At 37.8% G+C, this 25,789-nt stretch overlaps 1 long non-coding RNA gene across 1 annotated transcript; it reads right to left on the bottom strand.

Moving 5' to 3' along the window:
* Positions 1 to 301: 301 nt before the first annotated feature.
* Positions 302 to 2,152, bottom strand: LOC145094626 (uncharacterized). Its single transcript, XR_013703443.1, has 3 exons — positions 1,876 to 2,152; positions 1,134 to 1,227; positions 302 to 524 (listed from the first exon to the last, which is right to left on the bottom strand). It is a non-coding gene; the product is annotated as an uncharacterized LOC145094626 (long non-coding RNA).
* Positions 2,153 to 25,789: the final 23,637 nt, after the last annotated feature.

Below are 25,789 nucleotides of genomic sequence, written 5' to 3'. Positions count from 1 at the left end.
TAGAACCCTAAACACATAAGGTTTCCAGATCCGGTCGGCAAAAGACCATAGATCCGAACAAATAACAACATATCATGCACAAAGCATTTAGCACATAAAAGCATTTTAGGCACAATTCCTAAAATAAGCTAGTGCTCACACCTCACAATCATCGCTTAGCATTCTAAGTTTAAGTCTAGAAATCCTACAAATTCCTAGTTCGCTTAAACTAATGCTCTGATACCAACTGTGACATCCCCAAAATCACGGCCAGAAAAGACCGGTTTGTTTATGCTTTGTTTAAAAATCAGAGTTACATTTTAAATGAAAGTGTTGCGGAATTTGTCCCAAAACAAAATATGATAAAGATTTATCAAAAGCATTTCCATAGAAATGTATTTCATTAAAAGACTTGGGATGTCATGTTCGTACAGATCAAAAGCATAAACAGTACAATATAAGCCTTACTACATTATTTCATATCTACAGGCCTATATCCGTAATCCCTCGTCCAAAACATCACATCTATGCTCATGCGCCACTACCTGTAATACATAAAACTGAGTGGGTCAGGCTTGGGAGCCTGGTGAGCACATAGGGTTTTCAACCCACAATAAATAAGTTTATTAATTTCATCGATCAACAATAACCCGATTACCCGTTCCCGTTATCCTCACTTTACGTCCCTAAACACCTATCATAAGGGACCTAGCCTAAGGATCATCATCGGGACGGACACTACTGCTAAGGGGATTCCTCAGCAATAAATGTCCTAAAGGCAACCATGTGGGGGATGGAGTACACCGGTGAACACGTCGTTCACAAACACCTACAGGTTGCGAGCCTGCTAGTGTTCCACTGGACTGTCTAGAAGAGTCCGTGGTCGTCATCCATACTCCGCTAGATGACAGAAACAACAACATCAACATCGAGGCCTCTCATCATTTTATCACGCATCACCTATTACATCTACCCATGTTTTACCCCAACATTTTCGTAGATATAAAATACATATACAGTTTAAATCATTGAAAACATGTATAACAACGTTCATCCAGCATAGATAGCAAGTAATCAGATAATATGCACACATAGCACGTAATTTATAAAATACTTCATATCTATGTGTAAGTTGAAAGTAACTATGCACTCACCTTAACGTTCGATAGACGATTAGTGTTCTGGAATGGATGCGAGAAGGTCGAGTAGTATTTCCGTGAATATGAATCTCCGAGAAAATTTAGTTTCCTAAGGAAATATTAATATAATTAATATTTGGAGGGTAGTTTGGTAATTAACCAAGGTATGGGGTCCATTTACTAATTTAATAAATCAAATGGTGTTATGTTTGTCAATACTTTTCAAATTAATGGCTAACATGAATTATATAAATTCCAAGTTTGCATCTTGGACTTATTTTGCAATGAAATTCCATGGAGGGGGCTTTTAATTATTTTGAATTACTATAAGGACTATATGTAGTTAATTGAAATGGAAGTTTGGAAAAGAAAAAGGAAAAAAGAAAAATATGTATATATGTTTCTTTCGTATTTACATATATAAATATATATGTTGTTTGTAAATTAGGAAATAAGAATGGGCTACTTTGTAAACTAAACACAACTTGAGGGTTTGTTTTCAATAAAATAAATGGAAGTTTGAGCTTTATTTTCAGATTTTACTGATCAAACAAACAATTTGTATGTATGGCTAATAAAAGAAATGAATGTCTTCTTTCTTTTGGCTACTGATCGAAAATACATCACATATGTGCATGAGGTTTTAAAAAAAGAAAACACATGAATTTGCCTTGCTTCCCTAGTGAGTTCGAACAACATAGGAAAATAATAATAATAATAATAATAATAATAATAATCTTAGCGATGGAGGACTTACGGTGGCACCAATATGGTAGTGATGGTGCAAGATTGGTGCTGGACGGAGGAGCTTGTGACAACAGCAGGTGGTGGAAATGGTGGTTATTCAATCTAAGGGAGATAGAAAGGGATATAGAGATCAAGATTGAGAGAGAGAGAGAGGGGAAGAAGAGGAAGATGATGGCAGATTTTGTGAGTGAGAAATGAAGGTGTCTAAGCCTCATTTTATAGTAAACACACACACTCACATACAAGTTTGGGCCATGCCTCCAGCCAAGCAATGTACTCACAAATTGAAGTGTGCAAGCAAAAGAGTGAGGATGAGGAGAAGATCACGTGGATAAGACCAAGAGGAGAAGCAATTGGCTGGGGATTTTTCTCCCATGCAAGTCATGTGGGTCCACATGGGTTTTTCCTCCTTTAATTGTCCAAAACAGACAAAATCGGGTGTCTCGAGATCTCAACATCGGATTGCGTTTTTGAAAATTTCTTATGAAAGAGGGTAATTCAAGGATTCCAGAAACCCGAACGGATTAATTTTTGGAGTTATGGAACCCCGGGAAATCGCACTTAAAGTTTTGCGTCTAAACGACACTCGATGTCCTTTTTCGCAACTTTTATAAATATTTTCGTTAAAAATATTTCGAGTATGAAATCAAATACTAGACCATATCTTGAGTCCAAAAACGCCCTCGGAAATACCGTCGGCAAAGCATAAGTACCGCAAAGGATCGATTCGGTTTTACGCGATTAAAGAAAAGCAGTGTTTTACTGTCTGATTTTCGTAAAACTGCCGTATCTTTTGCATACGAACTCCGTTTTCGACGTTCTTTATATCCACGCGTAGGCAGAAACGTACTCTCCAACTTTATGTAATTATATCAGGTTTATCTCACAATTTAATTTTGACGCTTGTTTTTATTCTTTATTAATTATATCTTTATAATTAAATAATAAGCATATAAATTCACATAATTCACAAAATACTCAAATATTTCATCTTTATTACTATGGACGAGGACTTCTGATGTTTCAGGGTCGGATTTGGGTACCATTAGTGGGCGGTACGCGTGCTACTTTGATGGAGGAGGCTCACAGATCGAAATTCTCGATCCATCCCGGTGCTACAAAGATGTATTTGGACTTGAGGAAGGAATACTGGTGGCCTTGTATGAAGAGAGACGTCGCCTGGTTCGTTGAGAGGTGTTTGACCTGCCGTAGGGTTAAGGCCGAGCACCAGAGACCACATGGTAAGTTGCAGCCTTTGGAGATTCCTGAGTGGAAGTGGGAACAGATTACTATGGATTTCATCACCAAATTGCCGAGAACTGCCAGAGGAGTCGATGCAATTTGGGTGATTGTGGATAGATTGACGAAGAGTGCACACTTCCTTGCCATCAGCGAGAGTTCATCAGCGGAGAAGTTGGCGGAGTTATATGTGAGAGAGGTGGTATCTCAGCATGGAGTGCTGATCTCGATTGTTTCGGACCGCGATGTACGCTTCACTTCCAGGTTCTGGAAGAAATTCCATGAGGAGCTGGGTACTAAACTGCATTTTAGTACCGCATACCATCCCCAGACAGACGGTCAGAGCGAGCGGACGATTCAGACACTGGAGGACATGCTTCGAGCGTGTGTGTTAGACTTCGGGGGTAGCTGGGATGCGCATTTACCTTTGGCAGAGTTTTCCTACAACAACAGCCATCATTCGAGCATTGGTATGCCACCTTTTGAGTTGTTGTATGGTAGGAGGTGTCGGACCCCCATTTGCTGGGGAGAGGTGGGACAGAGAGTGATGGGCAGTACAGAGATCGTACTCCAGACGACAGAGCAGATTCAGCAGGTTAGACAGAGGTTATTGACCGCCCAGAGCCGACAGAAGAGTTATGCGGACAGACGCCGGTCCGAGCTTGAATTTCAGGTTGGCGACTTCGTTCTCTTGAAGGTTTCTCCTTGGAAAGGAGTAATCCGGTTCAGGAAGAGGGGCAAGTTGGGGCCCCGGTTCATAGGTCCATTCCGTGTGATTGCAAGGGTAGGCCGGGTAGCTTATCGGTTGGAGTTGCCAGCAGAGTTGGGGCAGATCCACAATACCTTTCACGTATCGCAGTTGAGGAAGTGTATAGCCGATGAATCGGCAGTGGTTCCACTAGAGGATATTCAGGTGGATGCGAGCCTGAATTACGCCGAGAGACCAGTAGCTATCAGGGATCGGAAGATCAAGGTTCTAAGGAACAAGGAGGTACCTCTGGTGTTGGTTCAGTGGCAACACCGGAAAGGATCGGAGATGACTTGGGAGCCGGAGCGTGAGATACGGGAGCAACATCCGGAGTTATTTACAGAGTGAGACTTCGAGGGCGAAGTCTAGTCCTAGTGGGGGAGAGTTGTAACAGCCCGGAATTTCAGGTATTTTTATAATATTGTTTTTGGGGTGTTTTAGGAGGGGACTCGGCGAGTTGGTGCCAGACTCGCCGAGTAGGACCACAGACTGGGTCGCGGGTTCGCGACTGGACTCGGCGAGTCTGCGCTGTTCAGCGGAAACCCTAGCCGTTTGGTTTTGGAACGTATATAATGCACTTATAGGCCTTCATTGTCCGTCTTTAGTCGACTGAGAAGAACCCTAAACGGCTGTGGGCATCTAGAGCAAGATTGAAGGATATTAGGGCCTTGAAGAAATTGTTGTGCAAGGAGGAGAATAGTTTTGGCTAAAGGAACAGCAAGGGATTCGAGTTCTGCGGTTTGGGGACACAGAGAGTGCGTTATTCAGGTAATATTTCGGATCTTTTCTGTTATGTTGATGTGTGCATGGATTTAGGGTTATGGAACCCATTTGGGGATTAGATGGATTAGTACCTTGTTACCCAAACAACTATAACCCTGTATTAGGACCTTTAGAGGTCCAGAAGGTCCCATGCTTGTGTATTTCGGGACAATACGTATCTCAGGAAGCAGTTTGATCGACTGCATGGCAGGGACTCGCCGAGTCCGACGAACAGACTCGGCGAGTAGCTTGGAGATTGAATGGAACTCGTCGAGCTGTTCTTCAGACTCGGCGAGTGGAGTCGGGGTGGCCCCGCGATTCTTCCACGAGGATCTCGTCGAGCCAAGAGGGATACTCGACGAGTAGAAAGGGAACATCAGGGAAAGTTGGGGAGGACGTCTAGACTCGCCGAGTCGCCTTTGCACTCGCCGAGTCCGGTCAAGTTGACCGTTGACCGTTGACCAAAGTTGACCTACATGTAATTTCTTAGGGTCAGTTGTCTTGAAAGATAAAAGTATTAATAAGGGATATATGATATTATAGGGAGTCTGTAGCTCGGCGGATCGAGTGCGAGTGATTTCAGGAGTCGCTAGCTTTCATTACCCGCGAGGTGAGTCTTCTCACTATACTGTACCCGGAAGGGTTTGACTGTGTGACCGGAAGGTCGGATATGATTTGTGTTATACGTGCTATAAATGGTAAGGTATTTGCTATGCGTGCTATATGTGTTAAGATTAATGTATTAATTGTTGTATATGTTTATGGGCCGGAAGGCAATATGTTATGGGCCGGAAGGCAATATGTTATGGGCCGGAAGGCATTATGTTATGGGCCGGAAGGCAATATGTTATGGGCCGGAAGGCGATTATCTCAAGGCCTGGAAAGGCGTATATGCGTAAGTAGTATACTGGGGAACTCACTAAGCATTTATGCTTACAGTTGTCATGTATGTGTTTCAGGTACTAGCGAGGACCGTGGGAAGGCGCCGGCATGACGCGTACACACTGTTGATGTTTTGAGATCTTGGGGATTTTATGATTGTATTTTGATATGAAATTTGGAATAATTATATTTGGTTGAAATAATTCACTTTATTTTAAACGAAAATTTTGTTCGAAAATTTGCGTTGTTACATTACTGATTCGAGTATGGATCATGTGCTTTCAGTAGTATGGGCGGAATACTACCTTCCACACTTATCCATACTTTCCTCAGCAATCCTCCCGAATCCTCCAAGTCAATTCCTCAAACTGGTACTCCCAAGTTTCAATCATCCTCACTACTAATCCACTGAAACATATCCTATGATTTCCTAGGTTTCCGTACCCACCCAGTCCTCAGCTGCTGAAAGATTCCCAGTAATGTCAACTAGCTACCTCATGAATATAGCCACATGCAACAGAGATCTGATAATCCTTCGAGTAAAAGACTCATCCCTAGAATGGTTAGACTCAAACAAGAGCTCCGCAATAGGGTCAAATTTATCACTATGAGATTATCCAGCATGTGCCACATGTGACTTAACATATTCACATAATAGCTAGATCACATCACTAAAAGTCCCACAAAGCACAAAGCAACCGGCATTCAGACAATGGAAACTCTAACAATCATGTTCCAATCAAATCATTCTATCCTCTAATCAGGAATCTATAAATGCAATTCAAAGGCTCATACAATCAGGCATAACCTAAACATGTTATCCTATCACTGAGTGACCAGTACTAGCATGCAAGTCTACAAGCACATACGATAGACATATAAGGCATCCTCTTAGATCCTCAGCCCTAATCTTGCATGCAGTTCTCATAATCATATCAGATCATAACATAACATTTATGGGTATCTTGGGGAATACTTACTTGAGCTCGGCTGATTGCATGCATCACACACTTTGTTCTTTTCAAAGTTTTGTTCCTTTCTCAAATTCTTTTCACTTCTTTTTATAAAAGGGTTTTACTTTGGAAAATTCTTATACTAGTCCTTATTTTGAGTTTAGACACACCCGGGAGTGTGCCCGAATCCCTCAAACCAAGGCTCTGATACCAACTTGTAACATCCCAAAAATACAGGCCAAAAATTTCATTTTTAAATATATTATTATAAAACCAACAGTATAAGAAAACATCCATAATATCATGTCATGTCAAAACTAAAGTAGAAATAATCAAAACATGTTATCATAAAACAATATCAGATTGTAATCCCAAAGATCTCGTGAGCGGAAAACCATAGTGTGATGCGCTGCAATCAAGCCAACTCCTTTCTCTTGAAAACGAAGTACCTGAAACCAAAACTGAAAACGATAAGCACAAAGTGTAGTGAGTTCCCCCATCAGACCACATACCATACAATCACAAAAGCATACATACTGTCGGGCAATTCTGGGGTGCCCGACCTACCCGATACGACCATTCTGGGGTGCCGACCTACCCGTGTCAAGCCATTATGGGGTGCTGACCTACCCATGTCAAGTTATTCTGGGGTGCTGACATACCCGTCGGTCCTAACAACCGACCCTCGGGGACTATTCTACCCCTACTGCTACTATCATATATATCATAACATAAACATACTATCAGACATATCTGGGATGTCCGAACTACCCTTTGGTCCTAACAACCGAACTTGGGGACTATTCCCCTCTTACTACCACTATCACATATAATATATGATGCCAACTTATAAACATATCATCACATACTGTCATACATATCTGGGGTGCCTGACCTACCCTTCGGTCCTAATAACCGAACTCTACTACTATCACATATAACATATCATGCCAGCATATAACATATCAGGTAGTAGCAAACCTATATGATCTCACAAAGACAATCATCTAACATACAACTCCTACTAGTGGGCCGACATTGTGGCCGTAGACCCACCGCTACTAGAAGGTAACTCACCTCACACTGCTGATGTCCCGTAGACTCAACCCTACACTACTGAAGTCCTGCAGGCTCAACCCCAGCTGCTGGATGACAGATTCCTGAACTGTCAACATCAGAACAACACCCAATTAATAATTGAGCTCTAATACATAACCATAAGTCCATGCTTGGGGGTAAAAGACTACTCTACCCCTAACTTGGCTTGATTCAAGCTCGAGGCCCAATCCAAAGGCCCAAAAGTCCAACTATGGCTCAAAGCCCAACATATGGCCCAATTTTCCAAATTAGGCCAAAACCTTTACAAGGTCTTACCATAAGGTCCAACCATTTATTCTAGTCCAAGCTTTGACAGTTTAATGGTCCAATATTATATAATCATTAAGGCCCAACTATGGCCCATCTATGGCCCAATTTTCCAAATTGGGCCTTACCTCAAAGTCCATTAATTATTCTAGTCCATTTGCTTGATCTTGGATGACCCATTAATAACCCAGTCATTAAGGCCCAATAAAAGGCCCAACAATAAACCCAAGTGAAATTAGGGTTTCTTCATAAAATGACAGTTAGGGTTAAGTGTTTCTCACTTAACCCATTAAGGACTTAATCCATTGAGTCCATCATTATTCTAAATAATTCATATGGTGTGATTGGGCTTAATCACGCAATTCCATTCCAATGGCCTAAAAGTGGGTCCAAAAGGCCAAACTCATAAATCTAATATGAGGGTTTTCTAAACCCTAATTAGGGTTTCCAACCCCATCTTAGCCCAATAGGCCCAATTGATATGTATTTTGATTAATTAATGTTCATTAGAATCATCAAGGTTTTACTAGGCCCATTAGTCATCTATTTGGCTTTTAGGTCCATTAAGCTTTATTGGGCCCATTAGGGTTTATTAATTCCATTTAGCCTCATTAGGCCTATTAGGGTTTATTAAGTCCATTAAGCCTCATTAGGCCCATTAGGGTTTCTTAGTACCATTGTCCAACCATACAAACAAGTCAAAACACCATCAAAGCACACCGCCAACCGCCACCCGACACGGCGACCGGTAGCGGCAGGAGGCGGCAGCCACCACCCTATGGTGGTGGTTTGATTTTTCCTTTCATTATTCCAACTGTTTTACAATTTACAATTAACTCACAATTAGACACACACACTACACTAATTAAACACACAAAGCCACCTTATGGTGGCCGGCGGCGGCAGATGGCGGTAGCCACCACCTCACGGTGGTGGCGGTAGCTTTTCCATGAACTCCAACTAAACAAAACACCCAAACACACCTACTGCTAATGGAAATACAACCACACCCAAACATGCTTCGTTTTTCAAGCATCCAGCCACCCCTTCCAGTGGCGCACGACGATGATATCAATATCCTGCCATAACAGCCACCACCTCATGGTGGTGGCGGCGGTTCTTTTGGTTCCCAACCAAGAAACATTCTCCCATACGAACATGCCCAGAGAACGTCGGCGAAGCAGCAGCGTCACGATGAGGAAGGTGCGAATGAGACTTCACCGGTACCGGCGTTTTCCTCCTGATGGCAAGAGCTGGACGGATGCATCCCGGTCATGACGAGCCCTTGGCGATGACTGTCGGCAGTTGTAAACTGCTGCAGCTATGGGAGAACACGGAGGAGGGGTTAACATCAACCACAGCGAGCGTACTCCGACCCTCCGAGCATCACGTCGGGAAATCGACTTCCCCCTCCTCGTCAGCAGTGAGGCGAAGACGGCGCTTCTAGTCGTCTTCAGTTACAACGGCGGCGGTGGTGACTTCAATCGGAGGTGATGGTTCAGGGCCGTAATTTGCAAGAGTAGAGGTGGCGGCTGGACTTCCCAACTAGGGTTAGGGTTACTCGGTGGACTATATACCCGACCACCCTATTAAACTTATCCAATGATGCCACTTTTGGTCCCTCCCCTCTCATTTTCTTTCAAACTTAGCCCATATTTACCCTAATTGAACCCCCAATTCCATAAATCTTTACATTATATCTCCAAAATTTACATTTTATCCTTCACTTCCATAATTTCTTACATATTGAGTCCTAATTATCACCAAGCAGCCCATGTCTTCGATATAACAAAAATTAAGTCCGAAATAACCGCCGCCTTCTAAAATCTTTACAAAATAAATCTCGAATTATTACTTTGACCCCCGAATAATCCAACTTATGACATTTAGCTCCCCAAAACTAACACCTTGCTATATAATTATCAATTTTGGGGCCAGGAGTCATTCATTAATTTATTTATTTATCTAACAAATAAACATGGTGTTACATTATAACCTACTAGAAACTTGGAAACAATTAGAAACGATGGACAATGAACTTAGATTTCACATTGATATGTGAATTCCACAACTACTTAACTGTAGTGACTATCTATATTTGGGTCGTTCTTTGACTCGAACATCTTTTCATGAATCACATATACACATCATGCACTTAACCTAGTGGTATATATTAGGTCAAAGTCTCGTAGGAACTTAAGTTACAGTTGAAAACTAGGGCTAGTATACTTGATTCCTCAATTTCGCTTGAATCTCGGAATCACTACATAGCATGTCAATAAACCGATAAAATAAGTTACAAACATTATTTATAACTATAAAAGAGTTATAATACCATAAGATAATTTGAAGTCTCAAAGATTCTATTTATTTTGATATCCAAAGATTTACAAACTCTCAAAAACCCTAAATGCCCTAAAAACCTAAATTTATAAAATTTGACCTCTAAAATTCAATTAAAATAATCATGAACCTTAAAATATCAATTAAAAATAATTAAAATTAGAAAATATAACCAAGGAAATAAATTTTAGGTCATTACCAATTACCCTTAATTTATAAGGCAAAAATCAAGGTTTTATGAATGATATATAGGTTAAGGTGAATATTTTATAAAAGTTTTATAATTTTATAAAGTATATGAATGTTAGAAAAATGGAAGAGAGGTAAACCCTATTTCATCCCCTAAAATTCGTTCTCTCAATCCCACTATATCTCTTTCCAAAGTAGAAATCATTTAAACAACTCTTACACTCTTCCTTCTCTTTCACACTTCACTCTCTCACACTCTCAATTACCAACTTCATTCTCTCCCTTCTCCACCCTCTAAACCACGAGATTTTCCAGAAAATATAACCTCATAACACTCAAAACTTTCATCATAAAGTGTTGTTCTTGATGTAATCACAAAACCTTCATTCCCCCTTCACTTTTTCCTTCATAACTTTATATTTTCTTGCACTTTCTTCTTCTTCTACACCATTCTATGGGTGGATTATGAATCATATGTTCATAACCATGATTTTTATGATGTTGGAGGTAGTATTTAATCCAAAAACCAACATGCACGTGATGATCTTTAAGCTTAGAGGCTTGATCATCAAAGTGTGTTGTTAAAAAGCTTTCAAATGGGTTTATAAAGGATTTATTCCCAAATAAATATCTAAACCAAGTTTTCTGATCAAATCCAATGTTTCCCCTATATTCGACCAACAAAATGAGATGTTCTACAAATTTTCAGAAAATAATTCATTCATCTCGAATTATTATAATTATTGCAAGAAAATAGGGCAATAGATCATATAAAATACTTTCTGAGGTCTATAAATCATAGGTAAATTCTTGGATGACCCCAAAAGTGAATGATGACATCTCAATGAGTTTCATCGATTTTTGTTACTATTTGCTATGGCTTTGAATTTTCTTTTTGTTTAATTCAAATAAATCATAAAACCACTTTAAGGAATTTGAAAATTCTATATAATAATTTTCGCAGCTCCTATCCTATGTGGAAGACTTAGTAAAATATTTTCAAAATTTTTCATAATGCATTCCTATTTTTCCCTGATTTTTGTATTTATAATGGACTAATAATGAGAAAAATATTTCTACTCATCTAAAATTCATGAAAATTTTAGCAGAAGACCTTAAAATAGAGTAGAACACTAAATAAAAAATTTTGATGATTTTTATATTCAGTATACTATTTTTCTTCTATTTTCTAAGATTAAATACATTTAAATCCACAAAATCGGATTACACTATACAAAAATCACCATTAGGATTTTCCCGATTATTTACACTGTAAATAAAGTTTACAAAATTTTTGATAATTTACTTTAACTGTTTAATAATTATTCTCCAATTAATGATTGTTTAAGAGGATAAAACAAATAAAAATAGAAAGACTATCTGAAAAATATCTTTTCTATTTTTCAAAGCTTCTAAATATATAATAAAAGTGTTACAAAAAGTTTGGTATATTTTGGAAACAGTTTTCTATTAATTTCAATTTTTATTTGAATAAATAAACAAAAATCATAAAATCAGGTTAAACAGTTTATAAATCCATTTTTATATTTTTCCCAGCTTAAGAATGCTTAAGAACAGTAATATTTGTTTTTTTGAGCAATTTCAGAAAATATTTGCTATTTATTTAAGTTTTTATTAGAATAAATGCACAAAAATTTTAAAATTGGGTTAAACAGTTTGGAAATCCATTTTTATATTTTTCCCAGCTTAATTATGTCTAATGGCAGTATCATAAAAAGTTATAGAATTTTATCATTTGATTTCAATTTTTCACGAATTTATATTGTTGGGAAGACTTAAAATTTTGACAAAAATAGTTAATCGTATCATAAATTCAAAGGAAAATTTATGGAAGACCTCTACTGTGTTTAGAATCTAAATACAAAGTTTGAGAATTTTTGGAAACTGTTTGATAATATTTTGGCTTTTTAAGAGCTTAGACACATTTAAATGTGTTGAAATACCCTCAATTCATATTACAAAAATTCTAGAAAATTAATATCCAAAATTTGTCTAATCACATGAGTTATAAAACTTCACCATTTTAGAAAAATGTCTGTAACTTATCAATATTAATTTTTGACACAATATTGGCATAATTCTATTGTAGTAGCAAATATATTAGTGTTAGCTTTCTATTAGAGACTCATTAGTGTGTAACATCGTGTATGAATCGATAGTGGTACAAGTGGATCGTAGTTGAAGGAACCATTTGCATCATCTCAATGCATATTGTGAGTATTCACCACTCCTCTATTTTCGGTTTTTAAATGTTTTGGGGTGGAAAAGCATGTCCTAAACTATTTATATTCGTTGTATTTATTTTATTCGTATAAACTTGGTTACTATATTTTACATATTGTGAGTATTCATGACTCCCCCTATTTTCGGCTTTTGTGTTTTGGGGTGGAAAAACATGTCCTAAACTATTTATGTTTGTTGTATTTAATTTGACTTTAATCAAACTTGGTTGCTATATGTTGCTATCTATGTGTATGCTATTGTTAATTCATGAGGCCTTATTGCGTTTAAGTCCCTGGAATTAGTTCACACAACTCATTAACTCATTTGAGCCTATGGTTATTATGGATAGTGCTATTAGGAGGTAGACAACTCCTCACTCGCACGATTCGCTTGAGTGCATTTTACCATAATTCCTTATGTTAGCGATAGACATAGAAGCAGCCACCCTCGGTCATTAGGCTTGGGTTGTGAACTCATGGTATAATCATTATGCACATACGAATCTTGTATCTCGTTTTAGCAACAAACTTTATTTCCCATGAGAATATGAACATTGCATCTCATTTGGGCAACATACTTTATCTCTCATGATGACAACAAACTTTGTTTATGCAAACTTATTTACTCATTTTTGCAATATATTTCTATTTATGGAAACTTTATTTCCCATGAGTATATGAACGTTGCATCTCATTTGGGCAACATACTTCATCTGTCATGATGACAAAGAACGTTGTTTTTTTTACAAACTTATTTACTGATTTTAACAATATACCTTTATTATGGAAACTTTTATCAAAACTTTGATTTCGATTCATGAAACCAATATTATTATTATTTTTTTTTATCTATGAGTACTCACCAACTATTTTTATAGTTGACACTCGTTTTACATGCTTTTTCAGGAATCATCGAGTAAGTGGCACTTAGGGATACTTCACTATTAGGAGCATTCGCATGTGTTGTATTTCAATTTACATTGTAATTTCATTTAAAATTTGTTCAAACCCATTGTAAATTCGTAATGATTTTTAATACTATGGTTGGTGTTGTCTTTTAACTTTTGCTATGAAACCTTTTATACTGCTACGCCTCATGTTTCTGCTTTAGAACGGTGTAACAGCCCCCTTCACACCCACTACATGAATTAAACGAGGAACATCCATTGTCGGCGACGCATTAGAAGACAGCCCTAAATTTACTTCCATTCTTCTTCTTTCTTCGATACATCCAAACACCGGGGGTGGTTTTCCGGTTCACCACTTCCCAACCGCCTCCCCCTGTTTCCATTCGATTGTCCTCTCCGATCAACAAAGGAACGTAATGCCATTTCATTATTTTTCGTTTGCTCGAAAAACAACATCATCCAAACACCTCCTTGTCGTTTTTCTGTTTCCCTCGGTTTGTGATTAACGACGACGAAGCAAAAGGAACCAAGAAAGGCTCACCGAAGATTGATACCTTCCCTTATCATGATTTCCTTACCACCGTCGGACCACACACAACCACCGTCGCATTCTTCTTTCTTTGTATCAGATGAACACCATATTAGCTCCTTCGATTCATCCACAATCGATGCCTATCAGAGCTGCTTTGTTAGCGCTCTTTTCCTTTTTCTCGTTCTCAGTCAGTTGAAGGGGGAAGAAGACGACACCCTTTTTCATTTGTTTGATCCATGTCTAGATCGGTCGATCATCTATGAGGGCTTCAACGAAAACACATTTTTGATTTTGACCAAGTCAATAGTCAAAGAGACTCAAACTTGAATTTAAATCAATCAAAATTACCCTCATTTGTGTAACATCCCAATTTTCAAGACCAAAAATTTCATTTTAAATTAAGTAGATTATAAAATTGTTTACTGAAAAACATCATCGATATCATAACATCCCATAAATCAAATGTCATAAAACATGTCGTGGAATAATAATAGTGTCAGATTACAATCCCAAGAACATCATAGTGCGGAAATCATGTTGCGATACACTGCTACCATGCCGACTCCTTCCCCTTTGCTGAAGAGGTACCTGAAACAAAACTGAAAACTGTAAGCACAAAGCTTAGCGAGTCCCCGCATCATACCACATACTACATAAGGCCTGTCCCTCGGTATCTTTCAACCGGTATCTAACTGGCATGACTGGGAGCTGGGCTCCACTTCGGTATCTTTCAACCGGTAGTCGAGAGCTAATCTCCCCTTCGGTATCTTGCAACCGGTAACCAGGAGCTGACCTCCCCTTCGGTATCATTCAACGGGTAGCTGCGAGCTAACCTCCCCTTCGGTATCATTCAACCGGTACTAGGGACTATTTCACCCCTACCACCACTACATAATAGCATATCATGAACATATATCTAGGCATGAACGGGTGTTGTCTACCCCTTCGGTATCTTTCAACCGGTAACCGAGGGCTGTTCCGCCCCTATTACTATTAACACATTTAGCATCCTATTGCATAATTATAACAGATGTGTAACATCTGGTTTCCCAGGTATTATATTTTTTTTCTTTTATTTTTGGGTGTTGAGGGGAGACTCGGCGAGTTGGCGTCTAGACTCGCCGAGTATGGTCGCGGATTCGTATGCGAGTTCACAGCTGGACTCGGCGAGTTCATGAGTGGACTCGGCGAGTCCATGCTGTTTAATGAAACCCTAATTTCCAGGGTTTGAGACCTATTTAAAGGGTCTTAGGGCCATCATTTGCGGCCACCAACCCCCAGAGAGAAACCCTAAGAGATCTAGAGCATTTGTGAGGAAGGAGAGGCCATTATTGAACCTTTTGTGGGTGTTTTTGGAAGAAGGAAGTGTTCAAGGCAAGAGGAGGCTGAAGGAGGTGCGATTTTGCTGGTTTTTGAGCTCATAGAGATTGTATTGAGGTATTATTCTCAGACATTCTTCAGTTTTTGGTGTTGATTCTTAGTATTAGGGTTTTCTAACCCTTTTAGAGGTTGATTAAGTGGAGCATTTGGTCCCTTCTCGAGTTGTGTTCTGGATCTGGACCCAAAGAGGTCCAGAGGCCTTAACCCTTGGAGCTTTATGAGTCCTTTTGGGAGCCATGAGTTAGGAATGTCATTTTTGGGGCTAAATCACCATTTTGGACCATTTAGATGTTATATGAGTGCCAAGGTCCGAACTTTACGTGATTATCATGCTTGGGGAGGCCAGATCTATGATTGTATGGAACAGATCTCACCTCAGGAGTATAGAGTTTGTGCATGGCATGAACTCGCCGAGTCCGAAGAACAGACTCGTCGAGTAGTATGAAGGTTGCCCGTTAGTCACTCAGTGAGTGGACTTGCCGAGTTGGGGAATAACTCGGTGAGTCAGGGAAAGTCAGGGGAGTCTGAGTTCAAGTTGGAACTCGCCGAGTTGTTCTTGAGACTCGGCGAGTTGAGTCGGGGTGGCCTCGCGATTCATGCCAGGTGGAACTCGTCGAGTCAGGGGAAGTACTCGATGTGCCAAAAGAGGGACTAAGAGAGTCAACGGACACGTGTGGACTCGCCGAGTCGCCCTAGTGCACTCGACGAGTCGGGTCAAAGTTTGACTGTTGACCTTGTTGACTTTTAGGGTTGAGTACAGTGTATTTATGAGAGTATTTACTTTATATGATTAGGCAGAGGCTAGATCACATTTCTACCGAGTCAGATACTTGCTGAGACTTCGAGGTGAGTCTTCTCACTATACGTTACCTAGAGTGGTATTATGTGTTGACCATAGGGTCTTATGTGTTACGTATGAGTTTATGTGCTATGTGATATATGTATGTGTATGATGTTATAGACCGAACCGGAGGGTCCAACGAACTATGACCGGACCAGAGGGTCCAACGAGCTACGGGACTAGAGGGTCCCGCTGAGACACATCGATCGGAAGGTCGTATTATAGCCTCGAGTGGCGTATATGTTGTATGTGGTATTTTGGGGAACTCATTAAGCATTTATGCTTACAGTTGTTGTGTTATGTGTTTCAGGTACTAGTGATGAGCGCGGGAAGGCGCCGTCATGATTCGTACACACTTATGGAGTTTATGTTTGAGATTCTGGGGAGATGTTTTATGATGATAACAATTGATACAATATGTTTTGACAATATTTTATGAGTATGCGTATGTTTTAAAAATGAAATTTTTTTTTGAAAATTTACGTTGTTACATGATGACAACATACAAGATAATTATCACAAAGATAATCATCTCTACTATAATCTCTTACTATTGGGCCGACCTTGATGCCTTAGACCCACTTCTAATGGAAGGTAACTCACATCTGTGTCGTGAAGTGTCCAAAATGTCTTCGCAGCCTAGATCAACTCATCTCGATTCCTACACATAACAATCTTCCTTAATTACCATTTCATGATCAACTCATGTCAAAGTCAAAGTCAAGGTCAACACCTTCATCAAAGTCAACTATGGGTCATAGTCAACATCTAGCTGACTCAACTCGCTGAGTTCCATAGTCCTTAGAACACTAAAATCTTCGACCCTACTCGCCGAGACTTTCAAGAACTCACCTAATTCTCCTTCATACGAGGTTGGGAGTTTTAACCACTGACTCGTCGAGTCCTTCTTCATGCAAGAAAGCACATTTAGTCCTGGACTCGCCGAGTTCGTCTTCATGTAGTTGGGACTTAGTCTTGAACTCGCCCAATTGCATGATCTTCATGTCCATATTCACATCCATCTTGTTCAGTCCTCTTCTAGACTCAACCAGTTCGATTAGAAACAGAAAAGGTTGGGTAACCATAGCCCGACTCGCCGAGTCCCCCAAAGTCCGTTTACCAAGTCGATTGTTGTCAGGATCAATGCATCTAGAACATAGATCTGACCTCCTAGGGCCCATATTACACGTAAAGTTACAAACTTGACGTTCATGCATGTGGGTATTTAGCTCAAATGGCCCTAAAATGAGGTTATATGATGCATGAGACTCCCATGGCCATAAAGTTGGCACCTTTATGCCATGGGAATCCTCAATGGTTCCAAATCTAAAGTTCTACCGCTTTAGAACCACAAAACCCCGAAGTTGGCTCTACTATAGCTTAGAAAAGGTAGAAATGAACCCTAACTAGAGATCTAAGAGATAGATGGTCAAGGTTGAAGTTTTTTACCTTGAATAAGCTGGAAATGAAGCAAAACCTCAGGATCTACTTGCTTCTTCTAGAGTCCCCAAGCTTCCACTTCTTTCTTCAAGCTTCAAATCACCAAAAACACATAAAAATGGCTCAAGAACACTCCAAATGCTTTAGGGTTTCGAGTTAGGGCTTTTCTGGACTATCAGAGACGATGGAGGTTGGATGGGGACAAGATAAAATGTTTAAATAGGGTGCAAACCCTACATATTAGGCTTTCATCTAGGCAAACCTACTCGCCGAGTCGGGCTCCCGACTCGTCGAGTAGGTTACCTAAAACTTGTTTCGAAAGTCTAGTCTACTCGATGAGTTGGGTCTCCAACTCGTCGAGTCCCAGTGTAAAACATGCAATTATTTAAATTTAAAATATGTACTGGGAACCGGTATTACAACTTTCCCCCAATTATTTCAGACTTCATCCTCGAAGTCTGCTGCTGCATCCGCAAAAAAGCTCGGGGTAGTGCTCTCTCATCTCGTCCTCTGGCTCCCAAGTCCATTCTGAGCCCTTGCTTCTAGGGCTGAGATCCTCATCATTCTTCATCAAAAACCGAAATGTTCAAACCAATGTAAGTTCATACCCCCTATTTTCAGTTTTTACTATGTTTTGGGGGAGAATACAAGTTGTTTTGTGTAGATCTATGTGTATATGCATGATTTTGTGTGTTTTCATGATATAAGTGTGATTGTGTATCATAAAGTTCATAAACTTGAAAATACACTAATATATGATGATATGTGTAGAACATAACACTTATTGCAACTTATTATGCAAAGAAAAGGTTTAAAACACTTCAAAGTTGTGTAAAACTAAGAAAATTGCATGAGAGCGCTAAAAATGATAGAAAAATCAAAGTGAGGTTATTATATATATATATATATATATATATATATATATATATATATATATATATATATATATCACGGTTTTAAGGGACCAAAAAGGAATTATTTGTGATAAACATAAATCTTTATGGTATTTGTGATTTTAAAAGGGCTAAAAGGGTAAATTTTCACAAATGGGCCTCATTTGGGTTTTCACGACTTTTGGGCCAAAATTACAAAATTTTGGACTTTTAGTGGGCTTAAATGTCACTTTAAACAAAGTTGTGCCAAAATGTAAATTTTCGATAAGAAGGACAGAAAAATGTAGATTATTAAATCTTGGGCCAAAAAGATAAATTTATTTATAAATGGGCTGATAATGCACTTTTTCATAAAACTAAGCCAAAAATAATATTTTTGACAAAAGTGAGTTAAAAATGTTATTTTTACTTAAAACTAGCCTTAAATGCAAACCTTTGGCCTTAAAGGACCTAAAGTGTCATTTTTACTAAAAATGTGTCTTAATTGTAAATTTTCGATTTTAGGATCCAAAAATGTCTTTTTTTACAAAAAGCGGCCTTTTATGTCATTTTGGTAAACTACGAAGCTTAATCAACCATCGTAACAACCCACAGATCAATTACATCATTTATACTTTTATTGGGCCTAAAATATAATTTACATGCTTAGTGGTCCTTAGTTGTCCACTTACATGTTTATTGGGTCTGGAATATACCTTATATGCTTCTTGGGCCTGGAATATAATTTACATGCTTATTGGGACTTGGTTGTCCACTTACGTGTTATTGGGCCTGGAATATACCTTACATGCTTATTCGCGTAAATTCGATTAAGGATCTAGTGAGACATTTCGTTTGGCACCAAATGAGTGTACAAATGTAGCATGTAGTTATAACTAAAGTCTCCTGGAGAGATAGCGAGAGTTTGTGTATAGATCTATATGGAGGTGACACCCCACACCTGAGCTGTTCACTACAGTTAGACTAGGCCAGTTTAGGATGACAAACCTTACCTTAAACAAGTTGGCATCTGAAAGACATCATGACAGACGAAATTGTCATTATCAAGTATGGTTATAACGAATCACCTAGAGGAATTAACACCATTATAAAATTTATAGGAAACAATCTATTGTGGATAGCACGGTAACTTACACGCGCTGCTACTCAACCTCGGGTGTTGAGTTCACAATGTTTTCATAAACAGACAACATCAGGTTGTCTGGGTCATTCCCTTATTATTCTCACAAGCATTAACACACGTGCATTAATACAAGATCAGACACAAACATTTCAAACCATTTTTCCCAAAATATCGGATTTTTTGGCAGCTACAAAGTAATACAAAACATTTTACTCAGACATGCTTATGAACTCACCAACATTATATATGTTGACCTTTTTAAATTAACTTGTATTCTCAGGAAATCGTTGAGCAGGTTGGTCAGCAAGAATACATGGATATTTTGTTATGTTTTGTTTCATCATACTTTGAATATTTTGGCATGTAATATTGAAATGCAATACTTGATGTAACAATGACAGTTGTAATATTACATGTGTGATGATGATTATGTTATGTTTCAATTATATACACTATGTCGATACTACAAGAATGAAGTCACTTGAGCCCTCGGACGTTTCCGCCGTCTGGTTTGGGGGTGTGAGACACACTACTATTGTTGGATTAGTATCTAAGTCCATAACTATTTTGGTATGTACTTGACCCGATGGTGCATGGTCCTTTTGGGTTGCCTTCACCAAATCAACTTGATAGGATGAATTATGGAGAGAGAAGATTAATTATGATTTATTAATATATTATGAGAATAATATATTAAAGGAGAAATCATATTATTTAATTAATATTAGCCAAGAATTAATTGATAATTAATTTTGTGGCTAAAAGAGATTAATTACACTTAAGGGACTGGAACTGTAATTATAAGATAATTGCATTTGGGCTATGGATTACCTTGGAATAATAGGTTGGACGAATTCTATGGGGAAACCCATTAGAAATCGTCCAAGGGATATTCTAAAAGGGTCCATGGGCTGCTTAGGGCTTAAGCGGTCAGATTAGGGTTTCCTAGTTGAAAACCCTAATAGCCTACATGTATATATAGTACCCTTAAGCCCCAAAAACGTGGCCAAGAGTTCCACTAGGGTTTCTGGACGTTTTTGGGCAGCCTCCTCTCTCCTTATTCTTCATCCTCTTGGTCTTGGTGTTTGTGAACCATTAGAGGAGTGACACTTGTGACTCTAAGCTTTCTAAAGTCATTACAAGGAGGATTTGAGATTGTTATTGCTACATAACAATCAAGGTAAGATCTAAAAACCCTTTCACATGTTAATATGATTAATTGTATGCTAGAACTAGGGTTTAAAGTCTTGGATGAATTGCATGTACAATAGAGAAACCTAGATCCAAGCATTAGGGTTTGCATGAGCACATATGATGTTCTTATGGCCAAAACCCATCAGTGGTATCAGAGCCTTGATTGGTTTCTATTGTATTGATTCCTTGGTTATTTGTTCAAGCTTCAAAAATCGATTTTTTGGCTCCCTGACTGATGAATTCGGTGAGTTGCTCCAACTCGGCGAGTCCATAGAGGAACTCGGTGAGTTCGAGCGTCAGTAAGAGCAGATTTTGGGATTTCTTGTTGTTTTGCTTGAGGATACTTGCCTTAACTGTTTTGGGTCTTTAATATTCGAATTTTATCTTATATTTAAGTATATCCATGATTAAACAAAAGATAATTACCAATTGATTAGATAATAACTTCCTTATATGATTAAAGATTGATTATTTGTATTAATTGGGTAACTTATCTTGCAAGAAATTGAAATTAGGTCAAATATAGATAATGACAAAATTAATTGTTTAATTTCTATTATTTGTTATTTGATATTTGTGTTGTGAAAAAGTTTCAATTGTGCCCATGTAAGTTTTATGGTTTAAATTTGAACTTAAAGGTTTTGTTTTGAAATTTAAATAGTTGAAACCCTAATGTTTTGAAATGTTTCAAAACTTGCCCTCAAGTTTTGGAATTTAAAAGTTGATTAAAAGTTTAATTTAGAAATGTTAAATTCTAAAACCCTAGTATTGTTTTTGAAAAGTTCAAATCACACCCTTATGGTTTTATTAATTAATTAAAGTGTATAATTAAGATAGATTTAATAAATCCAGAAAATTTTTGGTTTACAATTTAATTAAATTAAAAGTATAATTATTAAATTTGACCACCTAGTATTTTAAAAGTGTAAAATACACCTTATGCTATATATAACATTAAAAGTCTAATATATATATATATATATATATATATATATATATATATATATATATATATATGAGTAAAAGTCAGTCTTACCGTTAGTAGGCCTCATTCACGAAGCTGGTCTATAAGGGGTGTTTAAGGAAATTGCCTATAAAATGGCGATTGAATGGGTATCCACTCTTACCCACCGCACTTTTGACTTGTGGAGGGTCGTTAGCCGAACGGGTAGGACAGGACTGAACCTTCCATTATAAGTATAATGAAGTACAAAAGTAACTAAATACTTTTACAAATTCCGAATCTTAGTTACTTTAGGCAAAAGTGAATTGATGCAATTCCATGAAATTACACGTTGTGCCCTTGCAAAGACGTTAGTGGAGCGTGTGTGGTTAACCGACACACTAAATGGTTTTAAGCAAAGGTAGCAAAGGGTGACTCAATGTTTGTCATAGTTCGGTGGAGCATGTGTGGTTAACCAGCACATCGAATAGATGACTGTAACATGTGGGGGCACCATGTAAGTTTGTATGGTTATTCACACCCGCTTTGTGATCCTCGGTATCCCAGTCACAAACTAGAGGGGCATATCGAGATTTAAACATGCCATTGAAAAGTTCAATGAATCTCAAAAGATCTAGGAATTTTCAATAGATTTAAAACTTAAATTTCGTTTTCGTTTTTCATGGTGGAAATTAGTGAATCGTCATTCACTTACCTTCAAATATTCCGCAACTAGATTACGGCATCCCTTTTCTAGGTTGTAGAGTATTGTGTTGGGTCCTAGCCTTAATATCTCATTTGGGTGATTTATTAAGGACTCAATCAATCAACTAACTTGAATTTAATTTTCTCCCGTTTTGTAGATGTCAAAGTATGATAACTATGGTCTTCCCAAATCCCGTGGAACAAGCCTTTCACATGAAGATGATATTCCACGATTCGATCGAGGAACACGATATCATGCTTCACTTCCTCCACCTCCTTCTATTATTCTCCCTAACCCACAAGTTCAAAAGATTGAAAAGCTCAAACTCTCTCAAGCCTTTTTGGCAAGTAAACATGAAGAAGGAAAGTCAGTGTGTGCACACATCCTAGAGATGAAGTCACACATTGATAGATTAAGAATGTTGGGATCTGTTGTCTGTGAGGAGCTGGCTGTTGACTGGGTTCTTCAGTCACTTCCTAACTGATATAGTGAGTTCGTAAGAGAGTACTATATGTTGAACCACGACGTAACCCTCATTGATCTCACCTATATGCTTATTGCTGCTAAATCAGCAATGATTTGGTGCACTGGAAAAGCAAAGTTGATTGGTGGATCTGCCTTCCAGACCTCTATGGATATAGGCAATGGCAACGAAAGGCATGCCATGATCGAAAAGTTTGATCACAAGAGAAAGGCAAAGTCAGAAGTAGTTCCATGTGCTGTTCCAAAAGAGTTAATTTGCTTTTATTGCCAAGAGAAGGGGCATTGGAGACGAAGCTGCCCTATTTACCTAAGAGATCTAAGAGATGGGAAAGTCAAAATGTATGGCTCTGCTTTAGGTAAAATCCATTAACTAACTCTTTTAAGTTCCTATTCTAGATTCTTAATACATGATGTGATAAGATTACATTTGGTGTTTTGTAGGATCATAGAAAAGAGAGGAAGCTTAAGGGAACAAGTGAGCAGAATCTAATCGTGAAGAAATGGATTTCGATCGCATTACTTGAATATTAGAATCTTGAGCTACTACTTGGAGTTAAAATAAGATTGCTGAGAAATATGTATTAACATAGTTTTTCAATGAATTGCATTGTAAGGATAAATTTTTCCGCAATAAAATAAATTTTGATTTTATATTATTTATTTATCCTTGCAATGGCGTGTATAAAAATTGATGTTTGAATATTTCTATTATTAGCAATAATGGATTTGATTCTTAATTATGTTATTTGTGGAAATGTCAAGAATCTACCAAAAGGGAGAGTTTCTCATCAAGTTTCAATTCGACAGAAACTTGGAATCATACAACTTGGTTGCATGATGAATGAGAAATTTCATATTTGGAAATTAGACTAATTCGTTGACAAAGTGTCAAGTGAAGGACTAGGAGATCAAGCAAACAAGGTTGTGTGTTGATCAAGTCCACCACAAGAGTGACAAAGATATTCGTCATGATTTTCTACAGGTTTAGTATATATGATTATACTTATAAGCTTAAGTGTAATTTCGTGTTGATTGAAAGAGTTTTAATCGATAGCAGAACGAATAAGAAGAATCAAGTAGGCAGAAAGATAAAAGTTTCTCTATTCTAAGAAGAAGGGAGAGTACCTTTTATTATGTTTTATGATAGGTCTTAATGATTAAGAACCATATCTTAATTGATACTCTAAGTAAGTCTTAGTGCAATTGTATGTCTAAGAAGAGGAATCAAGAATTGATGAAATGGTTAAATCAAAAAGTCAATCATACTTCGTTCCAAAAACAAGTCTTAGAGTTAAGATTGTGACATTGAGTGATAAGTCTTAAGAAGGTTTATAACATTCATCAAATGTGGAAAGTTGTGATGTCTTGGATAAGACAAAGACCAACTAGGACCAATTTTGTGAAGTGTTTTAACTTGATAAAAGCTACACTAACTCTTGAATATTTTTTTGTCAAGAAATGTTTATTGACAAAAGAATCTTATATGTCAAGGAGTCAGTGGGAGTCTCAATGGTCTTGAATAGTTTCAAGAACAAATCAAGAATAAACCTTATCGTTCATCACTAGCACACGACTTGAGGCGTACAACCTATCGTGTTGACACTATCTTGTTTCTGTGCGGTTCCAATTGAGTTAATTATGCAAGTGAGTTCTATGAGTTCTCATTTGAACGCATAAAAGGCAAACACTTTGATCAATGAAAGTACATTGATAGGAAAGGGTGAGCTGCTTAACTACTTGGAAGACATGGTGGGCAGCCGTGTTACCATAAGGCAAGAAATCAAGATTGAGAAGGTTCGGTCCATATGAGTTTGGGATTGTCGCAAACTTTGGTTTTGGACAAATTCGCATGGATAGGAACAAATACACCATTAAAATCTAAGTGTCATAAGATTCCCTCCTTCATGAAGATGAGTGTGAGGAAATGCTTTCACCAAGAGAGATTTTAAGAAGACAGTGATTGTGAAAAGTGTATTCTCTAATTTGATTATGGTTACGGTATCCCTTTCCATAATTTGAATTGTGAGATTTGGCAATTAGTCTGAATTGTTTAAGACACACATATGAGTCATCTAAGGCAAAGGTTTATAAGATTGAGAAGCTTTGATAAAAGATTATCAAAGCATTTGGTATTAGAAATATGAACTTAAGAAATTCAATAAGTATTGTTTTTCTGGAAGTTAAGCTGTTTTCTGAATACATGTCAAAGCTAGTGGGAGCATAAGTGTTATGATTATATGATAATAATCATCATGATAGTAGGAGCATAAATGTTGTGCTTGTATGATTATTAAGGCAAGTATTGCAAGTTAGCAATATTAATTATAGAAAACAAGAGTTATACTTTGCAAAGTCGTAAGGGTTGAATAGTTGTTTTGCTATAATTAAGGGAGAGAATATTATGCTTCATTTCAAATCTAAAGGCTTAGGTTGTGGAATGTTAATAAATTTAGTCAAGGATACATAGTGTGTTCTTAAAATTTCGATTATGATTATGGCATCCCTCTTAGAACGTGACACATAAAATATTGTGGCAAAAGATTGATAAAGTATCAGACATTTATGTAAGACATTATGCATCGTGTACCATACGCTTTGGGTAAAGGATCAATTGCAAGTGCTATAATATTTGACCATTCTAAAATTTTCCAAATGTCTAGCACCTTAAGAGGGAAAAAGGACTAGAATTGGTTTTGACTAAGATAATTAAACAACTATCAAAGGACAATCGAAAGCTCGCTGAGGATTGGTCGCTTG

The sequence above is a fragment of the Lactuca serriola genome, chromosome 3 (genome assembly GCF_051521515.1).
Source record: "Lactuca serriola cultivar US96UC23 chromosome 3, Lser_US96UC23_V15, whole genome shotgun sequence".
Classification (NCBI taxonomy): Eukaryota; Viridiplantae; Streptophyta; class Magnoliopsida; order Asterales; family Asteraceae; genus Lactuca; species Lactuca serriola.
This window is presented reverse-complemented; position numbering and strand designations above follow the sequence as displayed.